The sequence below is a fragment of the Condylura cristata genome, unplaced genomic scaffold (genome assembly GCF_000260355.1).
Source record: "Condylura cristata isolate star-nosed mole 26May11 unplaced genomic scaffold, ConCri1.0 scaffold00021, whole genome shotgun sequence".
NCBI classification, from domain to species: domain Eukaryota; kingdom Metazoa; phylum Chordata; class Mammalia; order Eulipotyphla; family Talpidae; genus Condylura; species Condylura cristata.
This window is the reverse complement of record NW_004567122.1, coordinates 18,079,824-18,094,713: the sequence shown is the minus strand read 5'-3', so window position 1 is coordinate 18,094,713 and position 14,890 is coordinate 18,079,824.

Sequence of the window (14,890 nt, the reverse complement as noted above, 5' to 3'; positions counted from 1 at the left end):
CAGTGACAGAGTGGGGAGCAGAGCAGGCAGATCAATGAAGTACACTGCTGAGGGGAGCAGTGGGCGGGTCAGGAGAGGTCTGCCATGCCATGTGGATCTCCTCCAGGGCAGGTGGGGATCGAACTCATGCGGAAGTGGCCCCAGTGCTGTGCTTTAACCCTCTGCGCCACCAGGGAGGGCCCCAATAAATAAATCTTTAAAAGAATAAAATAAAAGAGACAGGGTGATGGGTAACCAAGATAAGTAACTAGAAGATGGCATGAGTTTAAAATTGTTTTTCTTCTACTGGTTTGACTGAAACTTCCCTTCTATTGGATGGACTTGGAGACTTCCTCATCATCTTGTCTGAAAAAAACCTAATCCAGTCTGGCTGCAACTCCAGTGTGCAAGCTCACCTCAGACCTTCAGGCTCAATTCTCTAGCATCCAACTCCTAAGTAATTAAGAAATCTAGTGATGGGATTTAGAGGGAAGAAGAGAAAAAGGAAGTTGACACTGGCTCATTCACTAGCATCATCACCTCCAGCTCCATCCATGTCGTGGCAAGAAGACACCCCCCCACAACTCTTCTGTTGAAACTCTGACCTCCAACATGACCGTATTTGGAGAGAGGAATTAGATGCAGGTCATTAGATGAAATGGGGCAGTCAGGGCAGGTGTGATAGCATTAGTGTCCTTATAAGAATGCACACCAGATGATGGGAAACCTACAGGGATTACAATTGAGATGAAAAAAAAAAATTTGCAAAAAAGAAAAAAAAAAAAAGAAGAAGAATGCACACCAGAGAGTTCTCTCTCCTTCCTTCCTCCTCACTGCACACAGACAGGCCACCTGAGGACACAAGGAGATGATGGCCTACAAGCCTAAGAAGCCGCGTAAGAACGCCCATCTTGTTGGCACCTTGATCTTGGACATCGCAGGAGTGCCTGCTGTTTGAGTCACCCTGACTGTGATAATTTACTAAGGCAATTCTAGAAGGCTGATAAAAACGCTGACGAAAACCCTACTTGCCACAGCTGATGGGGACTATTTAAAATCTCTCTTCTGCATCGTCTGACCCCTGTGTTCATTCAGACTGGAGAGAGGATGATGGCGCTGCCATCTGCATTGCCAGGGCGGGATTTCCCTGTGCCAGGCTCTAACTGGTTGTGTTAACGGGTGCCGCTAACTTGGGCCATGCTACAGTATTAGGGTGGTCTCCTTTGGCACACTGCTGTCTTCCTTCTCTGTCCATAGAGAAATGGAAGCCTCCTGCGGCTTGCTTCATGGAAGCTGTTTCCCGTGGACAGATGTCTTGTCTCTCTCCTCTCTCTGAGGCCAGTCCTGCAAGAGCCTCACTGCTGTGAAGGAAGAAAGTGGTTTGCTGTTGTGTTTCCTTAGGAAGAAGGCTCAGCTCTGGGATGCGTTTGACACCTGCTGGTATCATCATAGAGAATCCTCCTTCCACACCCAGGAATATTTAAATCCCCACCGAAGGGGAAGAATCATTTGCCGCGTGGAAATTGCTTACAAGGAAAATTTAACTCCCCCAATACACCGGGCTGTTTATTACATAAAAGCTATTTCAGGAAATGGCATATCAATTGAATCCAGAGCTTTATTTTTCCTTGTTGAAACCCTTCTGTCTAGTCACCCTGCTTCTTTACCAAGCAGGCATTGCATGGAAGCCACAGTCACCGCAGAGTGGTAACAAGAGGGCCTCCACAGGCCACAGATTCCCGAATCGAGAACAGGTGCAGTCACACCCCCTCTGCAAACAAAGATATTTTGTTTGAATGGGCACCACACGGAAGAATGGGATGTATTAATAGCTAAATAGTGTCTCTATTAACAGTAGAACAGCTGGCAGTTCTATATGACAGCACTCATTCCAATCCATTTTATCCAATTGCAGAACTATAAGCGAGCTCCACCAGGGAACCACACGCAAGCAATCAGCCATTCAACTGCACTCTAATTGCTTCACAGTTGGAAATGCGTTCTCCTCAGCCACTGTTATCCTTTTAGGAGGAATTGTTGGTGCACTTGCCTATCTAGAATCAAGTGTTGCTAATGCAGATAAGCTGCTGGAAGGAACTTTCCTTTGTTTCCCAAGGCCCTGTGAGAACCCTCCAAGGGGTGGCACTCCCTCATCCTGGCTCATCAGAAATCCCGGGGGCCTGTGCCAGGAGGAAGCTGAAGCAGGGATTCTCAGCATCTCTGTCAGCTCCTAGCCAAGCGGTTCCCCTGAACAGGGAAACGAACGTCCATCTCATAAAGATCCCATTAGACCCTGCTTCTTCAGAACCTTTCTTTGGGGCGCCCTGCTGAGTGGAAGAATAGAGCAGCTGCCAGACACCCGTGTGTGTGTGTGTGTGTGTGTGTGTGTGTGTGTGTGTGTGTGTGTGTGTGTCTCCAGCAGTGCAAGTGGGGAAGCCAAGGTGGGAAGAATTCCTGTCAGGGTATTTCAGGTTATGCAGGTAAAGCAAGCAGAAGAAAGAAGGGGGGGTGGGAGGGGGGGGTCAAAGCACAGCCCAGGAGGCAATTTGAAAGGAGACCTGGAGCATCTGAGCTGGCATTGAAAAAGGATTCATTCCCTCAGTGTGTTTATCAAAGGAAGATGAGGCTTGATTTAAATCATTCACAATGTCAAATAAAGGAGGCCGAGTGACTTTCTTAAGCTTTTCAGCTGCTGTTTAATTTTTCTGTCTGTCTTTGTTTTATTTGCAATTTGTACAGTGTAAGAAAATATTGTTTGCCCAGCATTGTATTTCTGCCTTTTTTACAGGGTAATTCCTGTTTGGTGAATTTTCAAAGTATCCTTTGGGGAGAATATTAAAAAGCTCTTGGCTGTATTTAGCCCAGACAAATATAGGCAGATATGAAATTATAAAATCTTCCTGATTTGCAGGGCTTTCTTTGTTCTCGCTGATCATTTGGGGGATTAAATGGCCCGGAGGAATAAGAGCGATTGTTGAGGATTTGCCAATCAGGCCGCTGGGTTGCCATCTCCGACTCCCCAAGTCAGTGTTGGGGCTCTTTGTTGTCCTTGTTTTCATGTAGCTCCAGGTAATAACATTGTGAGTTACTCTCATTTATCTACCCCCGTTTTGTTAAACTGCTCCTCAATGGCTTTCAAACCATCTTTCTTTTTTTTTTTTTTTTTTTTTGGTTCCCTACTGAAGGGACTTTCTGAATAAAGACACACATCTTTGGCCATGACAATAGATTCAGATGAAATGGAAATCATTTTTAAAACTAAAATAGACCCTAGAGAGTTGAGGACAGTGAAAACCACCCGTTCACAAAGCAAGTCGCCAAAGCTTTAATGAAAGGCAGAAAAGGCACAGGAGGCGAAGCAACAGATTCCAAAAGGAGGCAGAAGGTCGAGTCTTTCATAGGAACGCTTTTATGTTGCTTCCACGACGGGTTAAGTTTTCAGAGCGGCATAAATTCCCCACAAGAATCCTTAAATTCTCAGCCCTCCTGCCAAGAAAGTGAAGATGTGTGTGCATCTGTTTGGAAAGCTCCCAAATGCATGTGCACAACGGACGGAGCAGTCTTCGCTGCCAAATTGGCTCAGCCTCACGCAGAGGGCTTCGTTTTCAGGGCGAAGGCACCTGCAGACAATGCCGGGAAGGCGGGGAAGGAAGGACGTTTGGGTGGTGGCATGCCACGGTGGGCGTGGCATGGCATAAATAAACCAGATTCCTCTCTACCCCGTATGGGTATTGAAAGGGACGTGCCCAAACACATCCGGTTTTTAAACCTCACATAGCTAGCATGCAGGACTGAATTAACCCCCTGACCCTCACCCCCTTTCTCAACACTGTTTTCCTGCTGTCTGGTTGAGTTCCTAGTGAGGAAACGACGCTATCCCCGCCTCAGGGTTTCTTGAGCGTTTAAATCAGCATCTCTCCGCCTCATGGAACGTGTAATGCAGTTCAAAGGAGATTCCACGGTTTCCTCTGCTCAGACAGTTCTGTTCAAGAGAGGCGCTGGCTTCTCGCATTTTCTAGTTGGGCTTGGCCGCCATGTTTGCCCCTATGGCTCCTGGGTAATAACATTCATTTTGACGTTTTCATATCATAAAAAGGAAGGATATGTTATATGTCTCATTCTTTCAGAGTCTGAGTACCTTTCACAATATTATGGCACAGGAGTCTTTCTTGTGCCAGTCTTAATGTGAAAGTACTAATGTCCCCTAAGACACCCCCCCCCAATCAGTGGCACCCATTTCCATCCCACTTAGCTGCACGTGGGCCCCTCCATCAGGCCCCGTTTGTTTATTGGACACAAGAGTGCAGAGCAGGCACTGAGTAAAGCTGCCTTGCTCCCAGAAGGCCCAATCCCGAATCTCAGCAAGATTTCCTAAAAGTGTGATAATGGCCGTCAGCTTTTCCATTTTGAATCTGTCTTTTGTACCAGTTAACCTATCCTGTTAGACACTGCCCAAGTGTCTTCTTCCTGGAGATTTGGTGTTCTGAACTAGGCTCATTTATTTCTTCTTCTTCTTCTTCTTCTTTTTTTTTTTTTTTTAAGATTATTTATACAGAACTGGGGTACAAGCCAGAGGTACTGGGGCAGTGAGAGGATTCACCAGCGACAGAGTGGAGAATAGAACAGGCAGACTGGAGAAGTACACTGCTGAGAGGAGCAGCCGGCTGGTCAGGAGAGGTCTGCGGCGCCATGTGGTCACCTCCAGGCTGGGGATGGAACTCACTCTGAAGCGGCCACGGCTAGCTTGCAGTGCTGCGTCCTAACCCCTTGCACCACCAGGGAGGGCCCTTGAACTAGTCTCATTTCTAAGGTGCATTCTGTGTAGCTGTGTGTTCTAATTTCTTCTCTCAAACTGGAGCTCAGGTCACAGTTTTCTTTTCCGCATAAGGGAAACTGATTACATAGAAATGATAAACCATCTAACTTTGGGACCGTTCCAACTCTCCATGCCAACCGCATAGCATTCTTGCCAATGCTGGCACAGCCGTTTCCTACTTGGGCTCTGAGTGGGGATGGAGAGTGCCATCTGGGAAGACTGACTGTCCTTCCCCATGCGCCAGACTTGCCAGGGAGCTGCTGACCACGCACAATGGGTTCCGGTCTCCTTTGTGCCACTGAGCAGGGCCTCCAGCCCACAGCCTGATTGCGTGGCCAGGTCCAGTTCCCACAGGGGTGGAGCAGCGGGACAAGTGTCCTGTTTGCAGTGAGTCTACAGAAGCCCATTCCTCCATGAATGCTTTTATGATTCCTTCACACTCTCTGCTGATCTCTTTTCATCTTTAGCATGAGAGTCCACCAGCGTGACACATTAACTACGTGTGGCTTTCACTAAGTGACTCCAGGGCTAATGTGGATGTAGGCTGGCATGATGCATGCCAGGATTTTCTCAGCAGCGCCTGATGTAGCACCCTGCTACACCGCCAGAATGACTCAGTTCATGAAAGTGTATTTTTCGTAGTAACAGATGATTTGATTTCACTACAATACCAAGAATCCAGTAGGTAGGATGCTGTAGTGAGGTATTTATTGTCCTAAAGATGCTTATGATTTGGTAGCAACTATAAAATGACTCTGTGTATGACCTGAGGTTACCAGAAGGGGAGGATGGGAGCAAAACCTGAATGGGCCCCAGTGGACTGTGGTGAAGGCCTCTGGCTTGGTGGTGGTGGTGGTGCTGGGGGGCGTGTGTAACATACATCTGAAGGGATGTGACCCTATATCTCTGAATCATGGACAGTAAGCAAGTCTTATTTTTAGTAGCAGAACAAAATTAATTACCCTAGATTTCTTTCTTTCTTTCTTTTCTTTTTCTTTCTTTCTTTCTTTCTTTTTTTTTTTCCTACATGGAGGCTTGTTTTTGATTACTGGTCACCTAGAAGGGTATTTACTACTTCAAATGACCTAAAGACTGCCCCTAAACAGTCTCAGCTCATTCCTTACATACCCATCTGAATGTTGATCAACACTTGTTTTCTTTTTTTTAAATTGCCTAGCTTTGTAATACCTCTTTAGCACTAAAGATAATACATTTCCAGATCATATATTTGTGAGGCAATTTAGACACCAGAAAAGCATGTAAATGAATCTTAATCCTGTCCTGCCATGAAAAATACCAAGCAAGAGCAAAAAGACAGTGACTACCAAAACAAAACAAAGCTCATCTAGTCAACAAGCACACGCGAATGATCGATATGGTTTCCTAATGAGCATTGCCTAATACATTCCAGAGTCTGAAGATATCAGTAAGATCCAATCGATTGGCATCGGATCTGGGTGTGAAAGTTTGAGTTGCTTGGTTACCACTGCAGCAGGAATCCTAGAAGCTCCTCAGTGAGCAAGACCTGTGAGGTTACTTAAGTCAACTGTGCACCAGGTACAAGTTTCTCTTCCTGTATGTAGTTCTTGTAGTTCATGAGAAATGAGCAAGTTTTGTGACAATTTGCTCTCTGCCAACGCTATTAAAAGAAAAGAAAAGAAAAGTGCCCTCCCTGGTGGCGCAGCGGGTTAAAGCACTGCACTAAGAAGCTTAAGCCAACTCCTCATGAGTTCGATCCCTGCCTGCCCTGGAGGTGACCATATGGTGTGGCAGACCTCTCCTGACCTGCTGCTGCTCCCCTCAGCAGTGTACTTCGTCTATCTGCCTGTTCTGCTCCCCACTCTGTTCCTGGTGAATCCTCTCACCCTCCACATCTCTGGCCTGTACCCCAGTTCTATCTGAATAAATAAATAAATCTTTAAGAAAAAAAAGAAAAGAAGAAAAGAAAAGGCTTTTAATGTCCCTGAGAATATGTTCAGAGAGCAGTAAGTAATGTTTGCCAATAGATCTTGGGTAATTCCCAGAGCTGCACATTTAAGATACGGGTGGGATGGCGGTAAGACGCAGGGGTCTTTGATAGCACAGGACATCATTTTACTGAGTGTGAGAAGACATGACTCTGAAATAAATAATGGGGGTCAGTGCAGTTGTCAGTGACTAATAACACATATACCTCAATGATATCAAAATAATGGAGGAAGGAGCAAGGCAGAGAAGGAGTGAAAGTATTTGTAGAACAAGGAAAGGGCAGAGAGGGTAAACATTGCATCTAGAAGTTGGAACGATGGTGGAGAGCAAAAGGCAACGTCAGGGTAATGTTAGAAAGAGAAGAGAAAATCTCCGCTGACATTTGAGAGCCGGCAGTGAAACTGAAACGGCAGATACTGATTTTCTCTGAATCAGGAAGCACATTATCTTCCGAGTTCACATTAACATTTCACTTACTCCGCGAACAGCAAAGTCTTTTCCATCTTGGCCAGAGATTTAATAGTCTAAAAGGTAACATCAGACCAAAAGAGGGATCTTAGCTTGGGACTCCTAAAGGATGTGTGGAAAGAATTTGGGGGCACAGTATCTTGGTGAAGAAGACATTTTTTTTTTTAAAGATTTATTTATTTATTCATACAGAACTGAGGTACAGGCCAGAGATGCGGCGGGTGAGAGGATTCACCAGAGACAGAGTGGGGAGCAGAACAGGCAGATCGACAAAGTACACTGCGGAGGGGAGCAGCGGGCGGGTCAGGAGAGGTCTGCCACGCCATGTGGTCACCTCCGGGGCAGGCGGGGATCGAACTCATGCGGAAGCGGCTTTAGCTTCTTAGTGCTGTGCTTTAACCCGCTGTGCCACCAGGGAGGGCCCAAAGAAGACATTTATCTGTGTTAATCTCTAATTGAAAGTTGGTATTTCCTTCAGCGATGAATGCCAAAAAATTGTGACGGAAACAAATGCCATTAGTTTTGTGTTAGGAGTAGTGGTGCCTTTGCTACCAGTTAACGACTACTTTTGCATCAAATTAGCTTTTCTGGAAATGTTCATACTCATATTTCTCAACATTATAATAGGTTTTTGACCCGCTACCCGATGCTGTTTCTCTTAATGGCTTCATAAACAAGAACGTATGCTACTATATCAAATGTATTTGCTTCAACACTTTGATAATATCTTGTAGTATAATTGAGTTCCCTTGTCTCCATCGGAGTTGTTTTGATTTAATACACATTAATGCATTATTCTGAGTGGGGTCCAGAAGCTTCACCTGGAAGGATCCTCCACCTCAGAATCAGAAAAGAGCATTTGTCTAAGAGAACACCCGTACCCTGAGGGCATGTAAGTCCTCCACAATTAGGCATGCGCCTGTGAGGGTGCCTGTCTCTTCCACGTGACAGGCTGCAGCCTCTCCTGGCAGTCTGAGTCCACGCGGCCGTGCATGCAGAAGGGAAAGAGTTGTGTTGTTCCTGTGGGGAGTGGGTGTGTGGGGGGGAGTTTAATTCACTGTTGTTCATACTCTTCGCTTGTGACAAAAATTGATGGAAAAGTGCTGCATGTTAGTACATTGCAACAATGCTCACTTCTGTGTACCAGGTTGACAGTTGTGTCCTGGACGAGAGGTGTACAACTAAGTGACACTCTGGTGCCTGCTCTAGGTGGGAGCCTGTCCCTGTTACCAACCTGACCATCAGAGTGTCAGGTCTTTTAAGTAAATGGAGTGAGCCCCACCCTGGTGGAAATCAGGGAAGCTGACGCTTGAAGACACAAGTGTCGTTTGCTTCACGCAGTTCTATGTTGCCCACACGACACCATCTTGAGCTTATAAACATTACTGGGGCAATTCCATCCAAACGGACAGACGGCAATAAAGGGGAGAAACGGGGACGCCTGGCTGCTGTGGTGTGAGTGTGTTCCCAACAAAGGACGCACCTCCCCACTCTGCCTTTCACGCAGCGCATGGGGCTGAGAGCAGATGGTTCTGCCATGTCAGGCCCACAGCTGTGTGTTTCTGGCACAGGAACAATGTTTGAATTCTGTACAGAAATTTTGTAAGCTATGTTTCTTGTTGCCTTTTCATGAATTTTATTTGGTAATTTTTTTAAACCATAAAGAGTCTGGAGACCATATTGAGAGAATGCTGGCCAGGGAAAGCGATTTGTTAGCTAGCCAGATTTATTTAAAGAGGATCAATGGCATAGAATTCCTGGAAGCGAGGCAGGCCCTTGGCACCAGCGGTGAATCCCAGCCATTCCTGAGTTTGAGTTTAGCCGCTAGGCATTTCCTGAATTCCTTACCAAGCCAGGTAGGAAACAAATAGGCGTCTGGAGCTCTTCAGTGCCAAGAACTCTTGTTTACTCTGAGCATCTCCAACACATATCCTTTCAAACGGATGCAGAAAGCATCCAGTTTGGGGCTTTAGGTGAATGAGGCTCACTGGTACCTGAATTCATAGTAGGGGTACCATGTGTTTTTCTAGGTCCACTCTTAGGGACTTGTACCATTTTGATTCTAGGACAGTCTGGATGAAATTATGGGATAGTTTCCATGGCCCTTCACTTCATCTCCTGCCTGGGATGTGTTTGCTTTGTGAACCCTGTGTGTTTGTGTGACCCCAGTTCCCTTTTTGATGGGGTGGGGAGTGATGAATTTTTCTGAGTAACCTCAAAAATAAAGGTAAACCCAGACCACAGGTCTCTCTAAATCCACTCGCTTGTATAGTACAGCAGGATCCACTCATCTATTCAAAGAATACCAACCAGCCTCTTGTTTCGAGCAGAGATGTAAATACAGTGTGGGTTCAAATTTTATTATTTTTTTGTTTGTCTGTTTGTTTTTAAAGGAAAATCACACTTTGCCTCTGGAAACTGTTGTTTCCTCCAGTTCCTTAATTCTAAACTGAGTATCTGCTGTAAGCTCAGGGGATCTTCTCAGGAACAGCCCCCCGATTGACAGTACCCCCAAACCAGGGTCTGAGCCACAGCAGCTGTGCATGGAGACTGCTTGCTCTGTCTTGTACTGGATGGATAAACCCAAAGCATCTGGCAGTTAGATCCATATTCATGGCTGTGGCCAGCTTTGCCTTTTATAATTTTCTTGCTCTTTCATTTTGCTTGCGATTGAATTTGAAAGTGAAGCTTATTCCACCCTGTAGCCTATAGCAGCGGACGAATGAGATGAAACTGCACTGAGGACCAGCATACATCTCGCACGGGCGAGGTATGAATACGTGGGAAATGGAAATTGACTTGCCTCTTGGAGGAGCTAAGCTTCTGCTGAGGAGCTTCAAGGGAGGTGGTGTCTAGGAGGAGGTGCTGGAGTGAGTGCAGTCTTCACAGAGCTGGCTTTGCTGGAGCAAAATGAAAGGGAGCGCTCACGTATGCAAACAACATGAAGAAGAAAAACCACCATGTCAGTAGCCGCGACTCAACGTCGATTTGCTGGCTGAGATATTGTGTTTCGCCAAGAACTGAGATTTCGCAGACTGCCAGAGATGAAAACCAGAATGGTGAGAGACACCAAGAGGCAGCTCCATCTCCAGGATGGGACCCCCGGCCCATCTCCATTTGCACCCCATTCTCCCATATCTTTCATTCTTCTGGTATTGACAAGGCTGGGAAAAGCCAGGGTGCCATTATAGCTGGATCTGTGGTTCTCTGTTCTAGTTTTCAGTAACAGGACATCTCATCACTTTATCCAAAAATTAAAACTGTTTTGTTAAACAAGCAAATAACACTCCTAACAAACTCCCAAAGCACAAAGCCGAGCAGACAGGGGCCCAAAGGCTTTGGACCTGTGAGGAGGAAAATTGGTTCAGACCATACACACGTCTTTCATTTTCAGTTTTGAGCATTTTCACTTGGTGCTACAGAGCTACTCCTAAGATCCTGCCTCCCACTCCCAAAGCCGCTTTCATCCCCCAAACCTTCATCTCTGTTGACTGTGTATCTCGGTTCCATAAAACCTTAAGTGGCAGAGGGAGACCTCAAAGGAGATCTCTTGTCTCTTGTGCTGTTCTGTCGCATGAAGGGCTGTACTGTACCCGGGAAGCTAGTGAGATGTTTGGGGCAATAGGGTGAGATCAGAGCTGCTTGCAAAGCTCCTTTTCCTCTAAAAACACAGACGTGCACATAAAAACCTTTACTCGATTTCTCTTTGCCCATGACAAGCTCTGGTGAGAGGTCAGCAAGCATCTGGCTTACGAGTAGGGCAACAGTCTTTATGTTGGCACAGGGCAGAGATGTTTCCTCAGACATGGGAAGGTCTTTGCTACACCACGGATAGTCCTGGACTCACCCATATACTTGGTCATCCTAGATATAAGAACTACATACTGGGTAGAACTCGTTTGCTTAGCAATGATAATTGATACATAGTCATAAAATAGATGGTGAGGTAAATAAAATGTGGGCTAATTTGAAAAGTAGCCCATGTTCACTTAGATCTCCCCAAATTCAGTGGCTGCAAGCATCAACAGTTATTTATAATGTCATGGTTCCTGTTGGCCTGGTAACTCAGGCAGGGTATAAAAGAGCTGGCTTTTATCTGCTCTGCGACTGAGCTTTCCTTGGAAGACTCAGAGTCTGGAGGTTTGGAGTCATCTGAAGGCTCACTGAAGGCCAGCGGGTCTCCTTCCAAGGTGGAGTAGTCATATGGGTATGTTTCCTAGAGTTGCTTGAATGTCTTTACAACATGGCAGCTAACTTTCCTCAGAGGCTGTGTTGGGGTGCAGGGGAAACTTCCCCATCCTTCTTGGTTCTTCTCAGGCTAGACATGTTTCCAAAACAATGTCAAATGGGTTAGTACATGAAAAATTCAATAATGTACATATGGAGAATTTATACACTTGCATATTCTAAAGAATCACAGAGTAGTCCAGGAATACTAACTCTGCATTTCAAAATGCACCAGGGATGCCAAGAAGAGAGGGAGAGACCTCACTTGGCAGACAAGAAGGTGGTGACCTTGTCTTCACTCTAAGGGTAAAGATGAGATTTTTCGATAAAGAGGACCTATTTATTGACTAATCTAGACCTGGATGATCATGCTCACCCTTCCTCCCACTTGCCAAAAATACCCAAATCTGCACTTTTTAGGGAAATTACTTTTTTGATTAGGTAGGAAAAGGGCAAAAGCTGAGGGAGTCGTTTTTTTTCCCCCTTGGATAGGAAAGGGCAAAGCTCCTCCTTGGTCTCCAGGAACCTCACTATTCTCAGGTAAAACCAGTCTACATCCTTCAAGTAATGTCAGTCGACTTCACAGGTCGCCACTGATCTTTGGTTCATACCAACATGACATTTACAGGAAGAGGCTTAGCCTGCCCTCACTGAGGAAAGCACGTCTGTCGCTTTTGAGGGACGGACCCCTTACTAGTGAGCCATGAGAAAACACAGTGGGAGAGGAAGTATCTTTCTTGACTCAACCCTTGGCATCTCTGTACCATCACGTCTACATTTGAATCATCAGGAGTGAATCTCTAGGTGCAACCCACCTTCTGCAGAGAGAAGTGAGTTCTACCTTTCAAAGAGAGGAATGCCAGAAAATGTGTGGACATATTTTACCACTGCCAAGGGGGCTGTGAAGTTCCTCTGAGCATCAGAGTGGGAGGAGGAGGAGGATGCCAACCACTTCTTGAAGGGTTGGTTTTCATTCTAAAATTAATAATAACAATCTTTGCCAAATCTGGGTTTTCATTATAATGCAGATGTTGTTTTAAACAGCTCATGTACGTTCTCTTGCCTGAAACGCATTGTAAACTTATGATGCAATGATTATCCCAATTGAGGAGATGAATCTGAAGTCACAGAGAGGCTCAGTGACTTCACATAGGTCACACAGTCAGGGCTAGAATCGTGATTCAAGCATGGGCAAGCTAGTGTCAGAATCCCTTTGCTATCTAATCATATCACAGTGACTTGTCTTTAAAATCTAAGGGAGGGCCTCCTCTCTCTGATGGGTGCAACAGGTTAAAACACAGCACTACGAAGCTATCTGCTGCCACTGCAGCACGATCAATTCCTGGCCAGGGAACTTACTCACATAGCACAGCAGACCTCTCCTGTCTCACCTACTGCTCCCCTCAACAGTGTATTTCAGTCAGTCTGTCTGTTGTGCCCCCCTCTCTGTCTCTGGTGAATCCTCTCACTCCCCCTCCCCCATCTCTGGCCTGTATATCAATTCTTGTATGCATAATAAATACTTCATTTAAAAACAATCTGCCCCTCCTCACTGGATTCACAGCTGTTATTAACTCTTGGGTCAGACAATTTCCGTCTTCACAAGAAATGATATTTTGGAAGGAAAATCAGGAGCTTGCAAATGATCCCGACCTGCTGAGAATGGTGAAGAAAGACTGCCTTTTCCATCATCAATGATAGTTTTAACTGCAGAAGGAAATAATGAGTGAAGCCTTCTGAAATGTGCCATACTCTCTGGAGCTAATGCACGTTCCCCACGTAGGTGCCGCTCAGTTTTCTCTGCTAGGTTTCTGCCTCACAAACTGAAGCAAAACAAAATGACATTAAGGTAATTTGGGGAGTCACTATTAATTTAGATGCAGCTCATGAGGACTCCTGGGGTTTCCTCTACTTGCATGTTTTTCTAGGGTAATTTTTTTCTCACCTGCTTTCCAGTGCTTGATGAATTTGCCAGGTAAATGTCATCAAGACGGAGAGAGTCCGAGGGACTTATTGTTTATATCGCAGTGACATTCGCCACCCTCTGCCACCCGCACCAAGGAGTATTATTTATTGTACACGTTGGCCTTGGCTGGAAGCTGTGATGGCTGATGAGGTGGCACAGCCATCTGAAACCCACACATGAGCATGGGCATGAGGAAGTTAATTAGGTGCAAAAGAAAATGACAGTTTGGGGAAAGAAACAGCAGAACAAACCAACCATGCAAATTGTGTATTTTATTTATTTAACAAACACATAGCCTGACGCTGTGACAGGAAGTATTTAAATGATTTTCAAATACTACCTCATTTATCCTCACAACGACTGGGTAAGGTCACAGCTATTTCTGGCTCTCATTTTAGAGATAAGGGTTTGTTCAGAAGCACAGGGCGGTTCAGTTACTTACCCAAGGTCATAGGGTTTGTAGAGACTTGTGTTGGGGTTCCAGGCTAGGAACTGTGACACCCCCCCCCTTCGGAAACCCCCCTCCCCACGGTCTGGAGTGTATCCATGCTGCAGTGTCGCTCTGCTGTTTTGCCTTGGACATGGGTGTGATCCACAAGGATCATAGGGTTGCCGACCCTAAACTAAAGGTGCATTGCTCATCTGAATGGCCAAATATGCATTTCCCAGAGAGAGAAGCAAGGGGAAAAAATACATTCACCAAACCAAATGCCAGTAGCTAAAAACTCTTGCCAAATTGATATATATTGCAGCATACTGTCTGCTATTTCCCAGATGTGTGGATATAATATTAGAAGAGCATTTAATGTAATGGTCCTTTTGGCATTTAAATATGGGTGACAGGAACTCTTTAAGGCTGTGCAAACAGAGCACACAGGTGTTAGAGAAACAGCTGTGAAGAAAGGCCAGGTCTTTTCAAACAGAGAGAGAAATGGTGCAATAAAAGGGCTCTAACCTTATGTTTTTAGGCTTATGACCTTTGTTTCATTACGTGCACCTTTAACTGTGATAAACATCCACTTCAATGAATATCATTTCCTTACAATTACAGAAGGGTCATACATAATACACTAAGTTCCCCTGGCAGCCTATGTGTTAGTCATGCATTTTTCATGAGCTGTTTTATTCCCCAAGTCACTTTCAAGCAATGCTCAATTCCTTGGCGTCAGTGTCTAGAAATAAAGATCTTGTCCGGAAAGAGAGCTCAGAGCAATTATTGTCGCTGTGCACTTTATCAAGGAGAGCAAGCGCACGGCCTGCTTGCAACATCTGACCAGCACTATTATCAATTTTCTTCTTAATATACACGATTCCTCTTATTTATCAGTGGACATGGGAAACATAGGCCTGTGATTTTATTCGTCCGATGTAAATTGTTTGAGTGATGCCGCGTGATCTAAGGCTATTGGCCCTAAGGAGAATACTTGGAGCAATCTAATGAATATAACAAGGAAAGAGAAGCCACG